The sequence below is a fragment of the Protopterus annectens genome, chromosome 3.part0 (genome assembly GCF_019279795.1).
Source record: "Protopterus annectens isolate FY-2018-M chromosome 3.part0, PAN1.0, whole genome shotgun sequence".
In the NCBI taxonomy this organism is placed as follows: Eukaryota; Metazoa; Chordata; order Ceratodontiformes; family Protopteridae; genus Protopterus; species Protopterus annectens.
In genome coordinates, this window is record NC_056731.1 from 982448888 (window position 1) to 982470300 (window position 21413).

Sequence of the window (21413 nt, forward strand, 5' to 3'; positions counted from 1 at the left end):
GCTTCATGCTCAGACGTATCTTTTAATCATAGGTTCATAGGAGGTTACTAGGCTGGCATCCCTAGAGCCCTTACAAACCTAGCTATGTTAATCCCAATTGCTTCAATTGTCCTTGGTTAGATAGACGTAATTCACCAATTGAGTCTGTGAGTCTGTGATAAACACCGACTACCCCTGTTAATGAGGGATATGGATGCCAACCCCCAGGTGAATTTGCAGTCTCCCATCCATTTGTCAATGTTGCACTTGAACAGGGTCAGTGAGGAGCTCTGCTTCATGTGAACTGGAAGTTTATTCCAGAGTAGAAGCAATCTCTGGAGATATATCTGTTTCTAAAGCATGTTCCTTTAATATCACAGGCTAGATTAAGATCCCTAGAGTGACTGACTCTTATGCAATTTCACTTGCGGATGTGCAACATTTCCATCAGAGCAGGGTCATAGACTGCCCTGTATGCCAGGCATAAGTTGCCTCTCAGCAGACTATACTATACAGAGTACAGTGACAGGGCTTTCAGCCTATCCATTTATGTCATGGTTTGGAGTCCCTGTATTTTTTTGGTGAGAAACATCTGAAGTCTCTCCAGCTGCTGCAGCTGCCTGGTGAGGTACATGCTGAAGGGAGCATTGTACTCTATTAAAGGTCTGATGAGGGTTGAGTACTGTGGAGTTATAACATCCATAGACGTGGATTCAATGCCCTTACATATGAGATGCGCAAGGAAGAAGGCTTTCCTTACCACTGTGGTTGGTGGTTCAAGTTCAGATTGATATCTACCTTTGTTCCCAGATCTCACACTACTGGTTTTGAACTTAGGGGGTACTGTCAATACTGTAATTAGCAGGGAATTTCTCTTTGCAAAGGGGATAATAATGCACTTATTTGCATTTAGTTTTACACCATGTGCTTTGCTTCAGTCATTTGTCTGTGTTAGCACCTCCCATAATATGTTAATTTCATTGGGGGACATTGATTACACTCAATTTACAATCATCAGCAAACTTGATAAGCCAGCCGTTTACTGTAGCCTGGACTTCTGAGAAACAGATTCCAAACAGTAAAGGGCCCAACCCAGATCCTTGTGGTACACCACAATTTGGCTCACCTTAAGCTGCCTGACAGTTTTGGCATGTGGAAGATGCTCTGAATCTTTGGCAGCCAGCCTCCTTGTACAATATAACTCATATAGCTAAGGCTACTGCAACAGTGATCAGAATGAAGAACATCATAAAGTTCACCTTTTATTTGAGCTTACCAGTGAACATTCTTACTGAGGGTGTTCTGGCTGATTGTCTCACACAGACTGCATCATCATGCATTGGTTAACATTCAAGATATAAACATAATCAATGCAAGGAGAAAGTGTGCCACAGAAAAGAATCTGTGCCTCAAATTTTTACTTCACTGAAGGAACAGGGTATAGTGCAATAGTTACAGATTTGTCATACATTGAACAGGTCTTGAGTAGAACATTACCATGTCAGTCTGCAAATGTAGTAAAGTAAAACAGAATGACATTGCAAACATGACAAGAAAAAATATGGACTTGACAGACACGATGACATACATATATTAGTACAGTATGTATTATATAATTCCTGATGCACATAAAGCTGTAGGCTACATCACGTAGTTATATCCCAGTCATGTACATGTTTATAGTCCTCACCTTACAAATGTTTAATGTCAGCACCCCCATAGTTCTACTAGCTAATACACAGAGTTGAAAGATCATGACTCATTTTGTCATGAGTTTGATTCCAATATGGTATGCATACTCAGCTGCAAACATTTTTTTATGTCACTGCAATGCATTCTGTAATAATGATGCAAATTATACATAAGGACAATGCAGAGGACCAACAGCATTATGCAGGTGACTACATATTTGTTTGCAAGACTGTTAACCACAAATCTGTTAAAGAAAACATCCCTGACAGGAGGCATAGAGGTGGAAAAATGTCATTTGAAACATAACTGAGATATCACCAATAACCAGCATATACACACATATATACATACTGTATATATATATATATATATATATATATATATATATATATATATATATATATATATATATATATATATATATATATATATATATATATATATATATATATATATATATATATATATATGTGTGTGTGTGTGTGTGTGTGTGTGTATAGTTTCACTTTAGAAGCGCGAAATACTGAAATATCGAATTTCTCCGGTATGCAAGATTTTGAATTTCGCCCTTCTGAGTTTTCATTATTTGCTGGATTCGACTTTATGGGCGCGAAATACTGAAATTCGATATTTCAGTATTTCAAGCTTCTAAAGTGAATCCATATATATATATATATATATATATATATATATATATATATATATATATATATGTATACTGATCACATGGTCACACGGCCAAGTGTTATCCTTGTGTTTCTCAGCTGAAATGGATATTGCAGAAATAATAAATATAATAATTCTAGGCTGTTTTATTTCCATCTCATGCATAAATGTATTATCCATGATGTCCATCATTGCACATAGGCTTGTATGTGAGATCTGATTTGGGCACCAAGTTCGGGCCATTATTCCTGAAATCTTTGAAGGGTAAACAGGGCAGGTGATGCTAAGGATTGCCCCATTTAGGGTACAGAGGTGGACGTGAGGAGAAGTTACACATATTTATACACCATCTTGTTAGAAATTATAGCTGGAGACTAGTGAATGTGTGCTTTCTTGGGTCTCAGTACTAGTCTGAAACTTGGAATAGTTTAGCCACTGCTGTCACAAGTACTACTGGCATTCCCACACATGGGTAAACAGTGCTGTCACCGGTACAGTGCTATGAAATGGTGGAAAAGTTACCATCCTAGCCTATTGGAGGAATATTATAGGACCCACAAACCACCTTAGTAATGTAAGCAACCCCCTGCAGAACCATTCAATATACTACCAAGTCTGAGGAAAAACACAATTTTTTTCATTGCTGCTATGTCTTATGTGTAATTCCCACAGAAACTGAAACAAATGGGGGCATCATTATTCACTGCCATGTCAGAAATAGCGCTTTTACCAATATGTTATAAAGTAGCTGGACATCAGGCCATAAATGATTGAAAACAACTACATGAGTATGCACATTCTATATTTTCAAATTTATTCACCTGTATAATTAGCTTTGAACTAGTCAGTTGTAAGATAAAGACAAGTGGATGTGGGTTTAATCCCAGGCGATGGAAAACATGACTGATATGCATTTTACTCCCCATTATTTACTACACGTAGTTCATAGGTTCATAGGTTCATATTAGGCTATCTGCCCTAGGGCATTTATAAGCCTAGCCAGAGTGTGTTTGGCTTTTGCCACACATTTTAAATTAATTTTGCTATGCCCTTTTTTGAGGTTAGTATACTGTGCCTCTGTCTAACAATAAATGCAATAGTAATAACACACACATGCATGCCTCCTTATTATGATGCACACTGTATACATGCAACAGCAAGTTTTCAGTGATGCACACATGCACACAAGACTTAAATGCAATAATTCATATTACAGTGATATGGAGACTAACAATCTGGAATGCATTTGTGGCACTCCACTGTGTAACAGCTGCCACTATCATTCACCACAATACTGTGCAGTCCCTCTAACATTATCTTTGTGATTTCAGTTCTGCACAATTCCTTTACCAGTGACTTGTCCGACATATGACAGTACAAGTTCCTTTCTGGTGAAAACATTGCTGTGGAATATATCAGTTATTCCATTATGACAATCACTCCAATAATGTTTAGTTATTATCAGTCATAGGCACACATATATATCATTCCCTACCATGAAAATTAATGTGAAGTAACACATGTACCACCTGACAGATGTGGACATATGACTTGTGAAGACTACAACAAATTACTCTTCATCTTGTCATTACCAGATGATGCTTAGCATCAGGCAACACTGCTAACCAAGCATAAGTAACTTTCACTGACACTTCATGTCTTATGGGAAAAATTGATTAGATTATGCCTTCAGCCACATTCATATGGTACACCTCACACTAATATGCTTAGACCAACTATGTGACAGAATGTCACAGTGATATCAGTATGAGGAGACAGTTATTATTATAGCAGGTCAGTGGTTTAATGTACACCTGATGGGATGTTTGAATTTTTAATAAAGTATGTTATGAATTTTGATCCATGCATTACCGATGTCTGTTTCGCAAATCACATTACCCATTCCTCCTTACATTTGTCACACTGCCTCCCAGCATGTACTTTCTGATAGCTGTGATGTGACTTCTTGTGAGGTGTTAGCAGCTAATGCACAGGTCTAGAGACTGTTGAGTGAGGAAGATAGGTGTTCAAATCCAGATGTGCATATCCAGTCTGAGTGTATATAAAAGCAACTGGTAACAAACATGACTGCCCTAATCAACAGATGTGATTTGTACAGTTATACTTACTGGTAATATTTACTCAGGTACAAGGTTTTGATCCTTCAACTGTTTAACTCCTTTTGAGGCTTTTTCTGTATTTGTGTTCATAAAGTGTTCAATTGCATTTAATCAGCTGCATTTATTACTGCTTGTTAGTAGCATGATTCCATTGTAACTGTTATTCGAAGCATCCTATTTCTGATTTAAGGCACTTGGGTTTCAAACTAGTTATCTTACATTAGGAAGGTTTGTGGTTTACAGTCTTGGTTTGTGGTCTACACTTTTGTTTCAGGAGAGGTAGCTTACACCCTTCTGAGTTCTGAGTTGAGAATTACTGGCTGAAGGATTAATGTGTCTGTTATTCTAAAAGTGCCTTAGTTCTAGTTTAAGCACTTGGACTCCAAGCCAGCTATTTTATATGAGGAAGGTTTTTGGTCTACACTCTTGTGGGAGGAAGAGGTAACCTCAACCCTTCAAAGTTGAGAATTGCTGGCGGAGGTTTATTATGCCTGTTATTCTAAGTGTCTTTGCTCTAGCTTAAGCACTTGGACTCCAAAACAGTTATTTTACAATAGGAACATGTATGGTCTACACTCTTGTAACATACACCCTTCTGAACTGAGTATTGCTGGTTGAAGGCTTATTGTGTGTTCTATTTTGAAAGTGTCTTAGTTCTTTTTTATCTGTGTAGATGCTGATCTCTCACAGTGTATTTCCCCTAAAATACCCTTTGTGTCTCAACAGACTTTTTAACTACTAGAGCATCTAGTTTACACATAGCTAAGCATTGCTCTTCAAGTTCCTTGTCTTATTGACCTATTCAGTATTTAAACTTCCATCACTCCTTTCTAGTAGATCAAAAGCCATGGATATGCTCTTCCTGACTCACTTTTTGGCTAGTCTGGTTGAGATTGGTATTCTGAGGCATTGTAGCAATTGCCTCATGTACACTGAGAACCCACTAATTCATAATAAAGCAGATAAATTATGTGAGAAGTATAGATACACTTTAACACTGGAGGCAAAATTCTCTCATACAACCAAAACTAATCCTATAGTGGTTGCCGGTGACACTTGCACCATGTCTACCATACAGGGTAAAGACCCTACCCTAAAAACTACTTGTGCTGAGAAATTTTGCAGGTAACTTTCCTAAAACACAAAGACCTACTGCACAACACAATAAAAAATGGATTCTCAGACAAGATGTTGATACACCATTAAAATAACACCCACAGCTACACATAGTAACAGTATAGCCAATGCCTCTACTTCTAAGCCCTTAAGGCAAACCAGTGCACAGCCAAATTTCTTGGTCATTGGAGATTCTGTAGTGATGCACACTGATGTCTCCCTCACCAGACTGAGTAAGGAGTGAGTCATGGTTAACTGTCTTTCCAGGGCTAGGATCCATCAAGTCACACAAGCATTCAAGTCATTGAAACACAGGTACCAATATGGCTCTGCCAGAGTCCATGTGGGTGTTAATGACCTGAACTGTACCTCCCTTGACTATAAGAAGCAAGATATGGTCGATCTTGCTGATTATATATCTCAGGCAGGTATGAGCCAAGCACTGAGCAGCATACTACCTTCTCCAAGAACAATATCACATTGCCAAGAGAAAATGATTGATTTTTAACAATTGGATCAGCTTCTTGTGGCAATCCAAGGGGCTACAAAATTTTACGGTCTAGGAGGATATGGTTGACTGAACATACTGCTCTGCCAGGGATGGTCTGCACTGATCCTCTATAGGCTTTTGGATATTGGCAATGGCATTTTCCACTCCTTTAGTGCCTTTTTAAGCAAAGCCAAACTGATAAACCTCCCAACTTAACTGAAACTGGGAAAGAATATCTGAAGGTGGCACTGCCCAATGCTAGAAGTCTTAACAAGAAACTTCACTCCTTGCAAGCCATCCTCTCCATGAAAATTGTAGTATACCTCTCAACTGTACATATTTTCACAGAATGTCCAGATTTTGCCTCATATTTTTGGAGCATTTTTCATTTAATTGTGTTTTTCTGGCAAATTAGTGGAAATTCATTAAAGACTGAAGTTAGAAACTAATGACAGATATTTGAGTTTCAGATTTCATACCCTTCAGAAAATTCATGCTAATAGGGGGCGTGGCCAAGGATGAACACAGGATAGCAGCAGATTTCTTCAGTTCCACCAATTTCATTACACTGACAGGAATTAATTACTTAAAATATTAATTTTTGAAGTAATTTTCTTTCTAAATATGTTTGTTTTATATAGTTCTTGAACTATATCTAAAAAAGAAAGGAAATTTTAACAATATTCCTGTCAGAAATCACTTTAGAAATTTTCCTGTCAGTTTATCAGTCTGAAATGAGTTCCAGTAAGACAAATTCTCAAGACTCCAGCATCAAGAAAGAACTTCAGTCTCTGATAACTATAATCCAGCAACTTACTGCTAAGATGGATAAAATGGATACTAAAATAGATACCTCCATAGAAAAAACTACAAAACAAATAGACTTGTTACATATAGACCTGCAACAACAGAAGATCCAGATGACAGGCATAGAAGAAGCTGTGAATGACATGGAAAATAGAATCCAAGAAGAGGAAATCAACATTGAGTTTCTGCTGAAACAAAATACACATTTACAAACAAAGCTGGATGACCTGGAAAATAGATCTAGGCGCAATAACATTAGGATTTTTGGACTGCCAGAAAATATTGAAGGTAACAATATTACTTTTTTTTAACAACATGGCTCCCTAAAACTTTAGACTTACCAGAAGCATTCTCTTTTGGTATCGAAAGAGCACATAGATCTATAGCTAATACTAACTCTAACAAAACTATCCTAGATCAGTTATAGTTAGATTTCTATCATCTGTTGATAAAGAGATGGTTCTTAAATCTGCTTGGGCTAAAGCTCCTGTTAAGATTAATGAGACAACTGTGCATTTTGACAATGACTATTCTTCCTTGGTAATAGCTAAAAGAAAAGTTTTTCTGCCACTAATAAGGGAGCTTAAAAAAGCACAGTTTAAAACATACCTTCTGTTTCCTGCCAAGCTAAAAATCTTCCTTCCTGATGATCCTAAAATTTTTGATGACTTAGACTCTGCTTTACTGTTTATCAAAAAAAATAAGATTTTGGATAAAATAGAGGAAATGGAATGGGCTAGTTCTTCATTAAAGAGACTGGCAACTGAAACTTTGTGGAAGACTTCAGAGAAGAAGAAGAGACTAAAAAACAAATGATTTGTTCTATGTTTTTTTTCCTTTTTTTTCTCTCATCATTTTACTTCATTATTAATCTTTTTAAATATAGTTCCTGCATTTCCAGAAAGCCACACATATTCTGAAAAAGATTTAATCAAAGTTATTCTCTGTGTGCAAAGAAATGTTTTGTTTCATAACCAGTCAAAATATCTGAGGAACTAATAAGAAGCTATTATTCAATTTGTTTCTCTTTCTGAAAAGAGAAGTAAGGTCAGTAATTTGATACATTTTTTTCTTCTCTCTTTTTTCTCCTTACGTTCTTTTCTTTGTTTAAACAATGACATTCTATTTAGATTATGTAGTGGGTAAAGGGTGGGGAGGGCAGGAGAGAAGAGTAATGAAAATATGATAAATGGAATAATAACATATTTATTCCTTGTAAAAAGTTTATATGTTCTTCAAATGCTATTCCTAATTATACTTTCTTGATTATACTGCTTATGCTTGTTTGTAAATAATCTGTCATGCTTTAACTAATAATAATTAGAACTAAATAATAGTAAATAATATGTTTTATTTTTAACTCTATTAATATAAACAGTAAGTAATATTCCATTGTATATACTTATAGCTTTCTCTTACATTTTTTCTATTTCTGCTTTACACTCTTTTATTTTCTACACTCTTTTTCTTTTCTTTATTCTTTCTCTTTATTTTTTTTCATATTAATATATAGAAATGCTTTTGATCATATAGACACAGTAAATAATAAGATTTGCATAAAAATTGAGTTGGGACAAAAATATTGAGTTTTATTACTTATTAATAACTTTGGGCTTAATTTCACTTACATAGAGGCTGTAATAACCTGTAAAATACATTGCGAAGGTTTTGTCATGTTTTGATGCATTTACACTGCTAAATGAATGTTTGTCACTAGTTTTTAACAAGTTTCCCGCCAAAATGTTAAGGGAGACAATCTGGGATGTGTGCTGCCTCATGAACAGTGTCCTCGAGTTGTTTTAAAAGCTTCAACTCTCAGAATTCTCACAGAGAAGCTGAAAGCAGTCAAATTGACCTTTGACCCAGATATCACACTGACACATCGCAGATTCAGGAAGAACACTTTACCAGGAAATAGAACTGATGCAAATGTGACTATGTGAAGGAAAATGAACTCTTTAACATTTAAATGTGAGTTATTTTATATAATTACTTAAATATCTATGTTATAATTCATAAAATATGTCAGTTATAATGATTTTAAATGATGCAGTTTCTTGTAGTAAGTAAATGTCTTATTTTAGAAGGCATAGAAAATGAAACATTTACTCAAGTGTTTTTGAAAATCTACTTGACTGCAGCATACTAATCTGTGTTAAAAACTTATGTTCCAAACATATACATTACTATAACTCATTTAATTCATCTGATTGACAAGCATAAATAACTTTATAACTCTATTCTGGAAGAAATTGTCATGTGATATATTTTAAAGCAGTAGTATAGACATACAAAATACAGATGGCTTTTTTACAATAATGCAAGTGTTTCTGAGAATTTGCATAACTATGCAGTATGATTTATAACAATTTCTATAAATATAATATTTTATTCTATTGACAATAATGAGTATGAGTAAAATGCTCATATACAAGCAATTCAAGGTTTTTTTTTGGAAGCTGTTGACTTCATTTACATGACAGAAAATAGATGCATCTTAATATATGTAATGTCTGAACCATATTAGCCAAGGTTTTTGATTTAAATGAATGTTAGAACTTATTTTTACATACTTTGAATAAATTAATATGTAAATATGCCTTCCTTTTTTTCTCTCTGTCTCTTTCTTTCACTCTCTCCCTCTTTCAAGTCTTTTATTTCTCTCTCTCCTCTTGGTTCCTAATATCAAGATTATTTGAATGCTATTTGAATACAAGTGTATTATATTACATAGATGTATATAGTAGTATGAATAGTTTTTTTAAAAAAAGTTTATTTTAGTTTATATGATGCTGTTTTATCAAATGTGTAGTTTTGTCTTGCTAGATAATTGAATTGAAAGCTGTTAATTTAAGTTAAATATAACCAGTATTAAATTGATAAGGTGGTAGCTGAGGTACTGCTGCTTAGGGTAGGGGGTTAACTTGAGTGATAAATACTACTCTAAGTTGGAGTTTTTAACTCCAGGCTGGATGCAAGGTTTAATCCTTACATTATTTTCACTTGTTCATTGTTATATGTATATAGTTTTGACATCCACAATATATTTTGTACACTCATTGTCACTACAAACAAAATTGAATCCTATACAAAATCCCATAAAAGATTCAATAAATACAGCTATATTTAAAGGTACACCTAAAGGAGGAGATGTAACATCTAATATCCTTGTATTTTTGCTCTTTGTCTATATCATAAGTGACTATTTTACATGTATTTCTATAACCATTATATCCATGCTTTAATCTGAGGAGCTTTTCTCCCCGGGCCTCCACTGAAAATGGACAACGATCCAGTTGGACTAGCCCGGTCAACAAATGTAAAATAAAATAAAATAAAATAAAAAACATTACTTATGTTGTTATTTGTTATTTTGATCATAAGATTCTTAAGTTTTAAAAATGCCAAATGACATCTTTAAAAGGAATTTCTTTAAACATTAATGGATTGAATAATCCGTGTAAAAGGGCAAGCCTAATAAGATACATTAATTTACATAAGGCCAACTTAGTCTTCCTGCAAGAAACCCATCTCTTGAAAAAAGATATTGATAAACTAGCCACAAACAAATATACAGTATTGGTTAGTTCAGAGCACACTCAGAAAAAAAGAGGAGTGGCTATTTTATGGAATAAAAGTATGCCCATTCCTAAAACCATTAAGTCTTATCAGGATGACAAAGGAATGTTTTGTATGGTTACAATACAAATTAATGGGAAAACTTACACTTTAATTAATGTATATTGGATACCTGGAATTGGTATTAATACAGTGAAACATCATCTTGATAAGATCATATCATTCTCTAAAGGAGATATTATTTTAGCTGGTGACTTTAATTGTATACTACATGAAAGTGATACTACCACTATAGGAAAAAGAAGAATTACATCTAATGCAAAACATTTAAATGATTTTGCTAATTCTTATCATTTGAATGATATTAATAATCAGATAGATTCAAAATCATTACCATACACCTTTTTTTCTAACAGATGCAAAACTTATTCAAAAATAGATAGGGTCTTTATTTCTAACCAGATGATAACAGATTTAATTAATTCCAAAATCATTTCATGTCCTATATCTGATCATAATTCAATTGTTTTTGAATTCATGATAAAAATACTCATAATGTTCAGATCAAAAGGATACCAGCATACTTAACTCAACTAAAAGACTATAAAGAATATATACTTTCAGAAGTAAAACATTTTTTAGACATAAATAATACTCCTGAGGTCTCCATTGTCTATGTTTGGGATGCCTTAAAATCATATCTATATGGACAAATTATCAGATGGTATAATAATAAAAGGAAATCTTGGGATAAGGAATTGTTAGATATTCAAAGTAAATTAGACTCTTATAAACATAATAATAAAGAAAATATTAATGACAAGAAAGTCATTGAAGAAATAAACAAACTAAATGAGAAATACAAAGAAATTTTAACTCATAAAGTTAAAATAACTTTAGAGAAATACAAGTTTTTGTCTTATTCAATAAGCCCCGAATACTTACATAGACTTAAAAATAAAACAAAAAGGTTGAATAAACAAAACCATATCAAAGAAATCTTTTCTCTAAGGAAAAAGAAGAATGTTTCTAGTATACCAGAAATACTAGATGAATTTAGAAATCACTTTCACAAAATTAACCATAATAACATTAACATGGAACCTAAAGATAAAATAAAGGAGATAATAACCACAAACATGAATAAAAAGCTTAATAAACAACAGATTAAACTATTGGACAAAAGTATTTCATATACAGAGGTTATTACACAAATAAATAAGCTTAAATCAAACAAAGCACCGGGTAATGATGGTATTATACCAGAGATATATAAAATCCTTTCTAAAAGTACATATTCATTAATACATAAGGTTTTTATTTTGGCCCAAACTGAGTTAATAACCCCCCCCCAATCTTGGCAATATACATTTATTTTGCCAATTTTAAAACCTAATAAAGATCAAACTAGATGTACTTCATATCGGCCCATCTCATTACTTAATGTTGATTATAAAATGTTTATGAGTATTTTTGCTGATAGATTGAAGACAATCATCCGCGGCATTATAGATATAGATCAGACAGGCTTCATTGTAAATAGAAATACTTTTGATAATATAAGAAGAACTTTAACATTAATTGATTTTGCAAATAGGAAAAAGAAAGATTTAACACTTATTAGTCTTGATATAAGTTCAGCATTTGATTCAGTAAGATGGGACTATCTGTTTACCTTACTGAAGTGCACAAACTTCTCAGATGCATTTGTAAATCTAATTGAGCATTTATACAAAGGAACATTGGCTTATATTAAGGTAGGAACATATGTTTCACAAAAATACCCATTTTAAAGGTACAAAACAAGGATGTCCACTTTCTCCACTATTATTCACTTTAGTAATGGAGCCTTGGGCTAATTTGATCAGAAACAGTACTGACATAGAGGGTTTTGAAATAGATGAAAATACAACATCCAAAATTCAACTTTTTGCAGATGATGTTCTAATTATATCAGCAGGATCTAATTCTTCTATGCAGTCTCTATTTGATAAAATGATGAATTTTAAAAGTATTTCTGGTTTAATATTCAATGAAAAAAAACTAAAATACTACCTATATATACACGAAAAAATATTCTCATTAGTGACTTTACTAAATATGTACCCAATTCAGGTCAGATAACTTATTTAGGTATAATACTATCTAAAGATATTAAATCTATTATATATAATAATTATAATACCTGTTTTCTTAATATACAAAATCTTTTTAATACCTGGAATAATATGTTTTTTACTATGGAGGAGAGACTTACAATTATTAAAATGATAATATTCCCCAAGATTTTATACTTAATACAATCAATAATACTTCCACCTACAAAAATAATTATCAAGAAACTGAATACACTAATGTTAAATTTCCTATGGGCACCTAATAGACCTAGGATTGCATTAAAGAAACATACTAATAGCTGGTCTCAAGGGGATATTTTTTTTCCAGACTTTAAATTATATACTATCTCTTCTATTGTAAAAGTTATTACTTTATTATTAGATCAGTCATATGTCGCAAAATGGAAAGATTATTGGGAGCTAATTAGTATGCACTTCATGAAAATCTCCTTAACACATAAAAATATGATTGTAAATAACTCCATGTTATGGTTACTAAAGGAATTTTGTACTTCACCTATTACACCTAAACATATGGTTTGTTGCCCATTAAATATTATTATTAGCTATCGTAGCTTTATATTCATGCACCCTAAGTATAGGGAATGGAATTTTATTATATTCCCTATAATGTATACTCAGGGTATGCTTTTGTCATCTACTTCTGAAGGAACTCATTAAGCTATAGATAATGATCTAAAGTACTGGTATCAGTTGATATCTGATAATAAAGTTAAAAATCTAGATTTCTTAAAACAAGAATTTGATCTAAGAGAAACTTGCTGGTTAGAGGTTCAGACCTTTAGACAACATCTCATTAATAAAATTGATCTAATGTCTATAACAGTTAAAGAATCTATTCCAACACTGATTGATTACTTGATATTACATTTACAACATAAAGTTTTGATAAAGGTAAACTTTCATACATACATAAAATTATCAGACAAGAAACTTTTTACAGTGTAGATACATACTGGAATTATTTCACTTCTATTAATGGGGACCCACCAAATCAACAAGATAAACAATATATATTGGAATCTGCCTATAGAACTATGTCTTCCATTGTCTGGAGACTTTATACATGGAAATTTTTACATAGATCTTTTTATACACCTTTGATGATGAATAAAATAAATAATAAAGATAATCTATGTAAGAGATATAATGTAGAAATTAATGCTGACTGGGCTCATATGTTTTATGACTGTATAAAATTGAAAGAATACTGGAAATCAATTAATGAATTTTTGCAGGCTCTTTTTACAGATAATTTAATTATTTCTAAATCTCTTATATTATTCAACACACCTGTACCTCAAAGTGTTAAAAAGGTTAAGCTTCCCTTGTTATGGTCTATTCTAGCAGTGGCTAGGAAAATAATAACCAGAAATTGGATTTCAGATACACCTCCTTCGTTCAATGAATTTAAAAATGTTATGAATATAGTGTGCCATATGGAAATAAACACAATTAGGTCAAGAACAACTAGAAAAACATCTTATTATATTGTATGGGATAATTTACAAAATTTGTTAAAAAAATCCTAATTTCAATAGCATGGTATTTTAGTTTAATTAATTGATCTGATTGTAGTGGATGTCTTTGTAAATACTTTAGTTGTTTTGTTGAATGTTATAATCATATCTATTTTTAATTACTTGTATAAAATTGTTATGATATTTCTCTTGTATGTTAAAACAATAAACCTGTTTTGAAAAAAAAAAAGAAAATTCATGCGAATGCAAAACATGTTATTCTATCAATATTCTATGTTGGTAAGAGCAATATTTAAAAAATGCCCCTATTTTGGGGCATTTGTCCCACTTTTATTTATGGCTTTGTCCAGATTTCTTGCTCTAAGAGGTCAAGAGGAATGGAGTGCAGACATCTGTGCAGTAACAGAAATATGGTTTAAAGTCATGAAGAGTACCCCAGCAAAGCAAGGTTATAACGCTGTCCATGCCTTTAGATCAGCTACTGCACAGAAGGGAAGTAAAGGTGGAAGAGTCTCAGTCTATATTAAAACCAACCTCACATGCAGATTAGTTAAAGTGTACAACCCACTGCAACTCATACATGTGCAACTCACCATAAACAGAGTCTTGTGCCATATCCTTGTAACCTATAGGTCCCTCTCCATGTCTCAGGAAACCCATACTACCTTTCTCAATGTACTAGAGTCCCTCACAGTTCAATCCAAGACGATATTCATGGGGGATCTCAATTGCCCCTCTACAGTTTGATAATCCTACACCACTTGTAATACACAAGCCCAGCAACTCCTAAACTTTGTTAATATCAACATCCTGGAGCAGATTGTTCATTCTCCTACCAGAGGTAAAACATCCTTGACCTTGTACTCATGAACTTGGTGGGAGGGCAATGTTCTTCATCAAATGCAATGTATTTGCTCATTAGATCTGATGATAAGGCAGTATTGCTTGAAATAAAAATTAAATCCAGTTATCCAGTAAAACCAAAAACCTTTAAGAACTCTTCCAAAGCTAACCTATCTCTCTACAAAGAGACAGTGGCTAAATTCCAAATCCCCATAAAAAACATAGCATATGCTGAGCTATTTACAAAATCTCTGTACAGCCATATTGATAGCTGTATAGACTGAACTGTGCCTACTCATAAGAAGGATAAGACAAACTCAAAATAAAAACCACCCTGATAGAATCATAGTATCGATTGGACATACAAAAAAATCTTAGCCAAGCACAGGAAGAACAAAGCCATACATACTAAAAGCCCCCTGATGAATCAAAACAGGCAGCTAAGAGGATTAATTAACACTTCAAAGGCTAAATTTGAAGAATAAAATAGATTATCAGGCAAAGGACAGTCATAAAGCTTTCTATAGCTATGTCTGTAACCTCAGGGGAAATATACAACAATGTGCATAACTTATTGTAAATAGCATCACCCACACTGAGCCAAAGTTGAGGGCTCCAAATGGAGAGATAATAAGTCAGCAAGCAAAGGAGACTAGTATTGTTAAAAATGAATTTATCTTCAAGACTTGGTGAGTACCTTAATGAGGTAGACCCTGTTTTTTTTCACCAAATTTCACCAAGATGACACTAATATGCAGACTATATTTTATAAAGAATATATCATGGACAGAAGTAGGTCAAAAATAAAAAAAATATATATAGATGGGTGCACAAGACCCAGGAAAAAAGTTCCAAATACTGGTAGGCACACTGGTGCCAGGAGAGGAAAAATTGACAGTGTATAATCCTTAAAATAAGGAAACATTCCTACAATAGGGCTAGGTTAGGCCCACGGGAAGGATGCCCCCCCCCATTTGTAGAAGGAAGTAGCAGTCCACAAAAATCACCAAAATTGGTTGGCCAAACAAGAGCCATAAAGATGATAGAATGGACTATTGGAGATAAGAAAGAAATTATACATTGTTACTAATATGAAAAAATCCCAGAATTTCCAGACACAAGCTATACAAAAAGATTAAGAGAAAATTTAGAGGAAAGAAAAATTCTTCCACAAGAAAAACTATGAGAAGCCTCAGATTAAAAAAAATTGTGTTCATTAATACAACAGATTTGTGAAAAACATTATATAGACCAAGAAACTTTGATCTGTTGGAAAAGGAAGCATCTGAGGAAGTGTGAAAATATAAACAACAATCCCTAGAGATTTTTGAAAAGTATAAAAAAGAAATATGGACATTGGAACGAAAGAGAGATATGATATGGTACAATATTTATTCAAAGTCATATCAACAAGAGGAAATGTAGAAAAGAAGATTAGTAAAGTAGAAGTTAAAAAATTTAGAAGCTGAAGTTATGGAATGCCTGTGAAGTGAAGGATTTGGTGTAGAAGGTCTAACACAGGTTACATCACAGCATGATGGAACAAGTCCCCAAAGTAAGAAGATACAGAAAGATTAGGAGACATCTGAAGAAGAAATGTGGACATTTATTTATTTAACATTTGTTGACTGGGAAAGTCCGAGTAGGACAGAACCTATTTTCACTGGAAGCCTGGGGAGAACTGCTCCAGACACATCTTTGGAATGTAGGAGGAAACCAAAGTACCCAGAGAAAACCCACACAAATGCAGGGAGGACACACAGACTCCACCACAGAAGGCACCCCGGCTAAGAATCAAACCAGAGAACCTCTTGCTGTGAGGTGGCCATGTTAATCACTGCACCCGTGCCACCCAATGGGAAAGAAAAAGGGATTTAATATGGTGTAATATGTATGCAAAGGAGAAAGCAAAATTAATCAATACAAAAAGAGCAGCACCAAAGATATTTGAAGAAAAATGCAGGCAAAATAATCCAGACGTGGAAAACTTTACAATACAAAAAAATAAGAAAACAAAGAGGAAAATCAGTAGAAAATATTAGTAATGGATACGTAAAGAAATAGAAACTGAAGTTATGGAGTACCAGTGTGGAAAATCTAACTCAGAAAGCACCACAGCAGGATAGAGCAATGGAGCTCCAAATTAAGGGGAACCCAGTGGAATGGGAAGCAATTGGGTCAGGTGCCATATGAAGATATTTTGGAACCTTCCACAGGAAACCAGTATAAACATTCAATTGAAGCTGGACAGCAAGGGAAGGAACAGGAAACTGTGGGATTTCTGATGCAATCAATGTGATAAGCCAGTCACATATGACAGAGCAATGAATGTCACATGATAAAATTGAAGAGAACGTGCCACAGAAAGATGCAATAGAACTTTCTATGGAATGCCAGCAGGAAATGGAAAGCAACAAATGTGCCCTTAGTTTAGAAGAAAATGGGCTAAGGCAAGAGTTGCTTGATTTAATAGACATAGATAGACATAGTAAGATCAATGAAAGAAATAGATTGCAGAAGGTCAATAAAACCCAAAAAGTTAGATGTTTGATTAAACAAATGAACACAGTAATTAGGACTGTCCGTAGAGATCCATGCAATATAACAGAAGTAAGCAGGATATATCACTGCACATCTAAATTAATAACAGATAAATTGTACCACAAGAATAAGGGTACTGAGGGAAAGGAAGGGGAGAAATTGAATACCATTGTGGAAGTATAAAACAGAGAAATCTATAAAGCAATTAAGACAAGATGTGTCACTGTTAGAAGAGTACAGAAGAGGTAACAGATCAGCAAAAATACTTAGAAAGATAGACATGATAAAAGCAATGCACAGTATTATAACAGATCAGGACATATCTTGTACTATTGCAAATAATAAAATAAAAATATCTGCACAGGCAGAAAACCTTTGAAGATACACAGATAAATATAAAGAAAAGTACAAAATACGCAATTTATTGATGACTTCCAAAAATTCTGTAGAGAATTGGGAAACAAAGCAAAATGAATTGAAAGACCACCCAAAAAAAGAAATAGATTTATTTTGGAGAAATATCTATGAAGATCCTGTGGAACATAAAAAAGATGCTAAATGGATAGAAGATGTAAAAGAAAGAACGAGAAGTTAAAGGCACAAGATATGAAATGGGATGAGGTAACAGCTAGAGAGATTGATATAAAGTTAAGAAAAGCTTCCAAATGGAAAACCCTAGGACCAGATGCAGTACCTAATTTCTGGCTAAAAGTATTAACATCTTTGCATGAAGATTTAGCTATGAGTAAGAACTATTTATATGCACACCCTGAACAGACACCAACCTAGTTAACAACAGGAAAAACAATTCTCCTACTTAAGTATGAACCAGCAAGTTATCCTAAAAATTATAGTCCAATAACTTGTCTTGTGACGACATATAAACTATATACCGGAATTGATGACATCAGAGTTTATAGTCATTTAGAAGAACATTCAATCATGGCAATAAAACAAACGGGTAATAAAAGAAAGTCATATGGAACAAAGGATCATCTGTTGCTAAATAAAGTCATAGTAGAGAACTGTAAAAAGGGGAAGAGTCTAAGTATGGCATGGATTGACTACAAAAAGCATTTGATAGTATCTCACATTCATGGATAAAAGAGTGCTTAAAAATGTATAAGATACTTCCTACACTGGTCGATTTCATTACAGTGACCATGAAATAGTGGCAGACCACTTTGCAATTAAGCCATGATAAAGGACAAATTATTATTCCAGGGATAAAAATTCCAGGGATAAAAATTCAAAGGGGGATATTCCATTGTGGCTCCCTGTCACTGCTGCTATTTTGCCTTGCCCTTAACCCTTTAAGATGTCTACTTAACAAATTAGGCCATGGCTATAATTTGGCTCCTAGAAAACAATAAAGTGTAAAGACCTCACATCTTCTCTTTCTGATGATTTAAAATTGTATAGCTCATCAGATGAAGTACTGAAAGCACAACTGCAAGTAGTCAAAACTTTTCAGATGATATAAGAATGTCATTTGATCTTGATAAAATGTGCAAAAGCAACCTTTAAAGCAGGAAAACTGCAGCACCAAGAAAACATCAGTTTGGTACAAGAATGTGATATAAAAAACTCGAGCAAGAGGGAGTGTCTAAATATTTTGGAACTGATGAAGGATCAACAATAAAACATGAACAAATGTGAATAAAACTTAGTAAGGAATATTTTAAAAGACTTAAATTAATCCTAAAAACAGCATTGACATCCAGGAACAATGTTCAAGCTATAAACCAGTCTGCTCTTCCTGTCCTATCTTATAGTTTTGGTGTGAATGACTCACCCCAAATTGTGTTTGATAGATTAGACAGGAAACCTAGAAGGATGCTTCATGCTCACCAAATGATTTATAAAAATCATTGCATGCCAGGATTATATATTACCCATTCCGATGGAGGTATGGGCCTCATAGAAATTGATTACATGCATAGATCTGCAATCGTGGGACTGCACACATATCTGCTGACCTCTCAAGACCCAAACATAGTGAAAGTTTTGAAACATGAGGAGAATAAATATAAGATGGCTTCCCTGCTTAGTCTAACAGAAGCATATTGGCGTCAAGTAGGAATGGAAATCAAACCAGAAATAGATAAAAATCAAGCAGCAACTGAATATGCCAAAAAAACTAAAGAAAGAATATAAGGTAAAGGATCACATTAGAAGGCAAGAAATGTGGAAAATGCATAAATATAGTTACAAGTATAGAAAACTTCTGGAAGAGCCTTATGTTGATCAGGATCGAATGCAGGAATTGTTAAGGTGAGATGAATTCAGACCAAAAGATGAAATGTTAATATTGGCAGCCCTAGATAGTGGGCTATGTACATGTTGGTTTACATAGTCCATTGAACATGTGGGAGAAACAGACAAATCTAGGTTTTGTAAAACAGAATTAGAAACAGTCACACACCTTGTTGCTGGTTGTGACATACTAATGCCAGAAATATTGTATACTGAAAGGCATAATAATGTGGCAAGACTGTTGCACTGGGGATTGTACAAACATTATGGTATTGAAGTGGCTTAAAAATACTGGAATCATGAGCCACAAAGCATCATAGAAAATGATGAAGTCTACACAACATGGGATCGATCACCTATTACCAACAGTTTAAAAGACAGATCCGATAAAAACAGATATAGTGGTCTATGAAAATAAGACAAAAGTAGCATAGATCATTGAAATCGCTGCATCCAATGACTACATTGTCTTGCGTACAGAAAGACACATAGTCTTAAAATATCAAGATCTGCAGGCAGAAATGAGAGCAATGTGGAAGAAAGATACCTATACAGTTCCAATAGTAGTAGGAGCAACGGGTCTTATGAAAAATAAACTAGAATCATATTTAGATATGTTACCAATACATGTAACTCCATATGAATTGCAGAATGAGTTATTACTGGGCCCTTTTCGGCTGCTGCAAACAGAACTTCTGGCTGACATCAAAGATTGAAACAATACTAATTTCATGAACTTTAACTGTACTTTGACTTAGGAATGGGGTCTATTCCCATCATGGTATTAGAAAACCAAAAGATTTGGAGAAATTAAAGAAGACTGAAACTGGCAACCATTGCCAACCTCGTGGATGACAGATTCTGATCATATTTCTCCCCTCCCTCCCATCCTGATACTCCAAAGGAAATACCACATACCGCAATGCTCTCAATCATTACTAGGAAACAGGTCATCAATGCACTTTCCAAGGTCAAAAATACTGCATCGATGGGCCCTAACAGTATTCCTTTTTTTTTTACTCAAATGATATTTATTTTGATGAAATAAAAGAATAATTTAATACATTCATAACATTCAATAACTATTTACAATATTTACATTCAGCCTGACAAAAAGGATTCAGATAAAAACATCTGTAATTAAATAATAAGTTAATATATAAACTATGATATTTAGGAAGTGTTTGGTTCTATCTGTAGGGTATCAATCAAATTCAAAATGTTCCTCCATGGCCAATTAACCAATGGCTTAGGAAAAATGCTTAACTCTTTAGTTCTTTTCTCCATTAGTATGCATTTCTTCAGTGATGATAGGAATTCCTCCATTGTGGGTGCTGCATTAGAGTTCCATCTTCTAGTTACACATTTTCTGGCTATTGCTAACATTGTCCACAACAAGTACAGGTCATCTTTCTTCCTAGTATTCCTATTAACAACATTCAATAAAATTAAATATTTTTTCAAAAATATATCAGTATAAATAGCTTGAAGAAATGTGTTAATCTTATCCCAATATGGTTTAATATTACTACAGTCATAAAAAATATGAGACCAGTCAGCATTAGTGGACAGATGACATCTCCAACATAACTTGCTGTTTGAAGGGTTCATTTTTGAGAGTTTCTCAGGTGTCAAAAAGGATCTATGTAGAAATTTCCAATGAAAAATCCCCCAGAATTGTAAGTAAGAAGTTAGTTTAACTGAA